The sequence below is a fragment of the Trachypithecus francoisi genome, unplaced genomic scaffold (assembly GCF_009764315.1).
Source record: "Trachypithecus francoisi isolate TF-2019V2 unplaced genomic scaffold, Tfra_2.0 Lachesis_group4, whole genome shotgun sequence".
Taxonomy (NCBI): Eukaryota; Metazoa; Chordata; class Mammalia; order Primates; family Cercopithecidae; genus Trachypithecus; species Trachypithecus francoisi.
The window spans coordinates 139,392,297-139,399,006 of NW_022681469.1; positions in this window are offsets into that span (position 1 = coordinate 139,392,297).

Consider the following 6,710-nt stretch of genomic DNA (forward strand, 5'->3'; position numbering starts at 1 on the left):
TGCCCCAGACTCCCCACTTCACTGGTTGGGCCCTGCCTTCATAGCAGCTCTGGGTGCTCTGTTTTAGGGGGGCCCTTCTTGTCCTTCTGCACATGGGTTTGGGGGACTCTTTTTGGGGGCCCTTCTTCTCCTCCTGCACACACCAGCAGTGAGCAGGCTCTTTCTTCTGGGAGGCCCCTGTGCACCCCAAGGGCAGCAGCTTGGTCAGGACAGCCTGGCCCCTCCGCATGCAACACCCAGGAAGGCCTGGCACTTATGGGTTAAAAGCCAGTCCTGCCTTCCTCCTCCATTCATTGACAGAGCATGATGATGGAGAGGTCTCTGTGGGCACTGAAGCCGTAGGGAAGTGACCTTACCAGGTCACATAACCAGTAAGTGTGGCTCTTGTGGATGTAGGCTCCTCATGAGTGTGGGCTCTCAGAGAATCAAGGCTCGCTGTGAGTGTGGCTTGCTTGGGCTGGCTCTGTTGTTCACCCTTGCAAGCTCTGAGGAGGCAGGGCTGGAGGGAGCTAAGCAATATCTCCAGGTCCCACCTTCATCTGATGGCATGGGTTGCCTCCTTGATCTTATGTGCTGGGTCAGTGAGCCAAACGGGGCTGACCTCAGGTCAGGCCTGGGCCTGGGGCCCCTGGGCTCCTGCAGAAAGCCAGGCAGGTGAGGTAGTGGACCCCTCCCTCTGGCTTGACCAGGGCCCAGCCTGCCTCCTATGTCCTGCCAGAGCACACACAGAGAGGACCCCCACTCAAAATGTCTCTGCTTTATCGTGGACTCTCCCAAGGCTGTGGCCTCGTGTTTTCGAGGCTCTCATCTGGACTTGATCCAATTCGAGCCACTTCTCAAATGCAGCCACAGGACACTGGGGGGCTGGTGTTTTTTTTTGAGTACAGCTCCTTTCTTCTTGCTGCTTAAGCTCAATCATTTGATTTTCTTCTTTCTGCTGAGACATTTGGCCCCTGGTGGGCTAATTGGATTCCTCTCAACCCCCAAGCCAGGAGCACAGCCAGGGTGTAGAAAGTGTTTGGAGAAAGAAAATCCCACTAGAGGCGTTTTAGACAAATTTTCTCAAATATGTGTAAAAGCATCTTAGAGTCGAGGAGAATAAAAACCCCTTTCAAGTTGCCTTGTGTATCACGTTCAGCTTTTTTGTTGCTAAATGATAATTTTCAAAAAGGGAAAAATCATGACTCTTCTATACAACAGATACAAAGTGAACAAGGGACAAGAGATTTAATTTAACTCGAGAGGGATCAGGCTCAAACCAAAGAGCAGACACACGTACAGGTTAGGACGATGAAACCACTATATGAATGGAGATGGAACTGTTTCCTGTGTGTGAGAGAAAGAGTGCATCCTGTGTGCGACAGAGGGGCAGGAGCTGGGTGCCAACTGGCACTGGCCATTGGCTCTCCTCCCAGCCGTTCAACAGGCCTGTGTCACTGCACAAGCCAAGTGCAGTTCCCTGGGGCTGCAGGGACTTGGCCAGGTGTGTGAGTTCCCACACAGCCATCTTCTTGGGTGGCTGATGGCCAACACTGTGGACCCTGAAATGACCAGCAGAGCTGCATGCTGCTGCTGTGTGTGAACAGCTGTGTGTGAACAGGTGTGTGTGAACAGGTGTGGCAGCTGTGTGTGAACACAGAGCTCAGTGCCTCTGTGGGGTGGTGACTGTCTTCCAGGGACATAATATGCTAAACACCCCTGACCTAGAGCAGCATCCACACTCGCCCCACCTCTTCCTCTCACTCCCTTTGCACTTCCTGTAACCACACCTTTGCCTTTGCTATGCCACCGAAACTGGCCCAGGCGTAGGCAACCTCTGAGCTACCAGATCCCCACAGGCTCAGTTCCTGATCTTGTCCCCATGAGCAGGGCTAGCACCACCTCTGAAGTGCCAGGAGATCTGGCCAGTGTCCCCAGAACCTAGTGGAGAGGTCTTTTCTGGCCCAGAGATGCCACCCTGGCTGTGTATTCTCACCAGAGGTCAGCCCCCTGTTGAGTGCACCTGGCTGGACTTCCCCACCCACCTGGGCATGCTTATTGCCACAGGGGGTTCCCTGTTCCCGGGCAGCTGCCCTTTTTGCCTGGAGCACCCAGGGATGAGGCCTGCATTTGCTTTGTTCCTCCTGCAGCAGCCCAGGACAGACACGCAGAAAGACAGACACATGAAGCTGAGTGGATTTTTAAATTAGCAGCCATAGAAGGCATCATGCACTCTCTGGATCTAAGAGAGGTGATTTCTGCCAAGCACACTTGGGTCAGTCACTCCTGGCAGCAGGGGCTCCCAGGGGAAGGTCTCTCACTGAGGGGTGTTCTCTGCAGGGGGGCACGGGCAACTCAGATGCAATACAGAGCCTGGCCGGGGGGATGGGGGGAGGAGGGAGGTCACCTGCTGTCCGTTGTTCATGTGCTAACGTGTTCACACCCACAGGCCCAGGGACCTGAGCTGCTGGCCCCTTTCCTGTCGTGCAGAGGAGCAAGTAGAGCCCTGCACCCCACTGGCTTTCCTCCAGCCCTCACCTCGCCTGCAGACAGGTGGGTGAGACCACCCTCATCTGCCAGAAAGGGAGTCTAGGTCATAGGTGGGCTTGGATGGTTAGCCCAGAACCCATGTTCGGGATGCCTGACCTAGAGCTCTCCTAATATTTGGGAGGCAAGCTGCTCTCTGCAGTGAAGTGGGAGAGGCACAGGCTTTGCACACAGGTCGAGCAGCACCGGGCCTGCCAGTCATTTGTCTCCCTGGGCCACTTTCACTCACTGACACTTCTGACACTCACTCCCAGCCTGAGTGGCTTCCTTGAGTGCCCAGGGGCCTGCAGCTGGCATAGTCTGGGTTGGTGTGCAGAGCCCCATCTGCCCCGAGGGCTTACTCATGGACTGTCCCACCTTCAAGGCCCCACTGAAGGCCCAAGCTGGCCATGGGAAGCTCAGGGAGAAAGGGAACACATACGTAGGACAGGGGCCAGACACTTCATGGAGCAGCGGCTGAAGCAGCACTTCTTATCTCCCCAGCACTTGCTTTCCGTGGAGCACTCATTCTGCTCCTCGCAGAGCTCTGGGCTCACTGGGAGCTGCACCCAGGGGCAGCTGCCAATCTTTGGGGCTGATATTAGGGGAGAGATGGGCCAGCCCTTCATCACCCAAAGCCCTTTAATGCTTCCTAGCCTTGCTGGGCGGACCTCCCTGGGCCCCCGATGCCAAAAATACCCATTTTATAAATGAGGAAGTTGGGCCGGGTGCGGTGGCTCAGGCTTGTAATCCCAGCACTTTGGGAAGCCAAGGTGGGTGGATCACGAGGTCAGGAGTTCGAGACCAGCTTGGCTAACATGGTGAAACCCCGTCTCTACTAAAAAAAAAAAAAAAAATACAAAAATTAGCCAAGTGTGGCAGCCTGAGCCTGTAGTCCCAGCTACTCGGGAGGCTGAGGCACAAGCATCGCTTGAACCCGGACGGCAGAGGTTGCAGTGAGCTGAGATCGCTCCACTACACTCCAGCCTAGGCGGCACAGCGAGAGTTGGTCTCAAAAAAAAAATAAAAATAAAAATAAAATAAAAAAAAAGCGGAAGTTGAGCCTCTGTTCTGCTCTGGGGTCAGACGTGTCCCTGGGGCCTCCTTTCTGCTGATCTCACGGCAGGAACCTCCACACCGTCCTTGAAGGCCTGGACCACAGGACAGAGGTGGGTGAGCGTGGGCCAGCCTTAGGCAGGTTCTGGCAAATGAAGGGGGCTCACAGGTAGGGCTGAGTGTGTGGGGCAGTTGTGTGGGAACTAAGAGGGTGGTCCCAAGTGTCCAGCTCAGGAAGATCCTTGAGAAAGCTGGTTCCTCCCTCCCCCGACAGATGGGAGCCAGGCTGTCACCATGGGGCACAGGGCCAGGTGGAGTGTTACCAATGGTAGGGGTTTTGCAGGAGCGGCTGCAGGCGCTGGGGCAGCACTTGCTGTTGCCAAGACAGTCGTTGTCGGTGAGGCAGGTTTTGATGCAGGGCACCTCCTCGGAGGAGCTGGCCTCGGGGCACACGGCCTGCTCTGCACACAGGGTAGGGCAGGTGGGTGGGGGTCCAGGCCCATTCCCCAGGCTCCTCAAGGGAGAGCAAGGTAGGGGCAACGAGGAACACAGCCCTCAACAGCTCAACACGCTGTTTCTTAGAAGGCCAAACAAATCTACAGAAATGTGACAGGCCTGACGAAAGCATGGGAAGTCAGCTCAGAAAATTAGGGAGCAAGGCCACAGGCCCACTGCAGGTGGCGGGACGTTAAGACCCTGACCAGACATGGCTAGGACCTGAGGATAGCCCCCATCCTCCACTGCCACTTCCCCATCTCCTGGCTGCACTGCTCACTCTCAGGCCCAGGCGCTTCTCATCTGGGGACAGCTGCCTCCGCGTGGATATACAGCCCTGCTTTTCTGCCATCCCTGGACTTCCCACCACCCACCCCCAGAAGTGAGTCTCCTCCATTTCTCCCTTCCCCATTCCTGTCACCAAACCACCAGGACCTGCGGTGCCTTGGGTCCCACTGGAAGCAGAGATCAGGCAGGAGGACCCTCCTGGGAGTGTCCCCTAGAGAGGTTACCCAGCGAGATGAAGGCTGGGGCTACAGTGAGGGTCACTTCCAGGGGCAAGCAGGGCCAGCGCCAGGTTGAAGAGACAGCGCATGGTGGCGGGTGGCAGACAGGCGGCGGATGGTGGCCTGAGGACATGGGGTACATTTAAAGGACCAGGGTGGGAGGAGGTCCTCGGGGTAGGGGGCAGGGGGCAGGCTGGCATGACCCCAAGTGGACTGAGGCACTTCCTCCTTGGATGCCTGGAGAGGCCAGGCCCAGTCCTGGGGAAATGGCCGAGAGGCCTGGGGCCACTGCTATAATCAGGGTTATGTTTCAAAAAAAAAAAAAAGCCCCTAGGTTGACCAGTTTTTACCCATTTTGAAAGTAATGTGTGTTTATTATGAGAAGTGATAAAATTAAGGACAGGGGAAGGAAGAAATAGGACCTATCCCAAACACGTGCTATGGCAGCTATTTTAAAATGGTTGCATAGGGACCCCTCAGGGACAAAAGAAATGCTGTGTCCCAACGTTGTGCATCACCTAGGAAACAGAACAGGAGGGAGACGGCAGGCTCAGGGGCTCTCTCAGAGGGGGTTTTGCTTCTTTTTTTTTTTTCTTTTTTTTTTTTTGTAGTTTTCTGGGCTTTCGACAAGAAGGAGCTGCCTTCTGCTTATGAGCTGCAAGCTCCCTGTGGAGAATGCCAGACACTGGAGGAGCGACGAGCCAGGCTCTATGTTAGGGGCTGCCTGTGCAGGGCAAATACCAGGAAGGCGTCTTTCCAGAAGGGACCCTCTTGTGCCAAGTGAGCGGGTGCCACGGAGCAGGGGCGGGGTGCTGCCAGCGACTGTACCCCCTCTGCTCTGGGGCATTTCCTTGGTCCTCTTGCCTTGAGGGCTTGGACAAGGAAGGGGCCCTGGGGACTGTGGAACCTGGACATCTGCCTTGAAGACCCTGGGGTGACCATGTGCTGATTGACAGCTGGTGCTTAGTTCCAGGTCCAGGCTGCACTCCTGTCCAGCTGGGGACCCTCATTGCAGGCCTGTGGCCTCTAGACTTTGGACACAGAGTCCCTTAAAGCTTCCCCTGGGACCCTCTGCTACTGAACATCGGGATGTTCCAGCCCAGAATGTCCTGCTACTTCAACGGAGCTGTGATGTGTCTTGTCTGTGTGCCCATGGCATGACATGGCTCCATCACGGCCCTTACAGCCCCTCTGCAGAGCAATGGGCCTCAACCCAGGCCCCTCCTGGGGTGGCCAGCATGGACACACCGGCCCTGGTGACTTGCCACCTCTTGTGCCTCTCCATGGCTCAAAGTTTACCCAATGCTTCACGTAGGCTGTTCCACCTTCCTGGGAAGGGAGCTATGCACAGACCAGAGACCTAGTGGAGACCAGGGTTTGGGGAAGTAAGCAAGGCCACCATCGCTCAGTGGCAGGCTCTGGTGGCCCTTTTCTCTGTCTCTATCCCTCCCTACCTACATCATGAGTGGATTTGGCTAGAAGATCTGAGTCCTTCTCTCGCCGATGCTGGGTCTGAGGTGAGAGCTGACGTGTCCATCCCAAGAACTCAGATCCCTGGCCACAGACTCACACTGGGAGCACCCTCCCCACCCACCGGCCCAGCTAATCCCGTCTTCCTTGACAGCACAGAGGAGCACTTCCTTCATTGCATCTCCCATCCCCACAGGGTGCCCCCAGAGCTAGCTATGCCGTTTTCAGGGCACCTTGCTCAACAAATGGGAAAAAAGTACTGGTAAAGGTACTAGAATAAAAAAGCATTTTTCTCTTCTACAGTCTCTCTGTACTTGTCATGATGCTTTTCACAATGTGTTAATTTTAGTAAATAAAAATAAAAATTTCTTATTATGAACATGAGTATCAGCAGTCATTGTTATGTTGTGCAATGCCAATTCAAAGGCAAACACAAGAGCATTGAGCTCTTAGGCAGAATCACCCAACCGCACAGTTCTTACCTTGTAGCTCACATGGGCACACGTATACAACAGTGCAAATGCTGCACAAAGCTAATTCAACTGGTTTTGTTCCACTTATTTTTTTTCCTTATTTCTTTTTATTTAATATTTTTGGATCCATTTCTTGCTCTGAGGAATCAGCTTCCTCTGAAGCAGTTTTACTCTTCTGACACAAGGAACTGGTCGACTGAACATG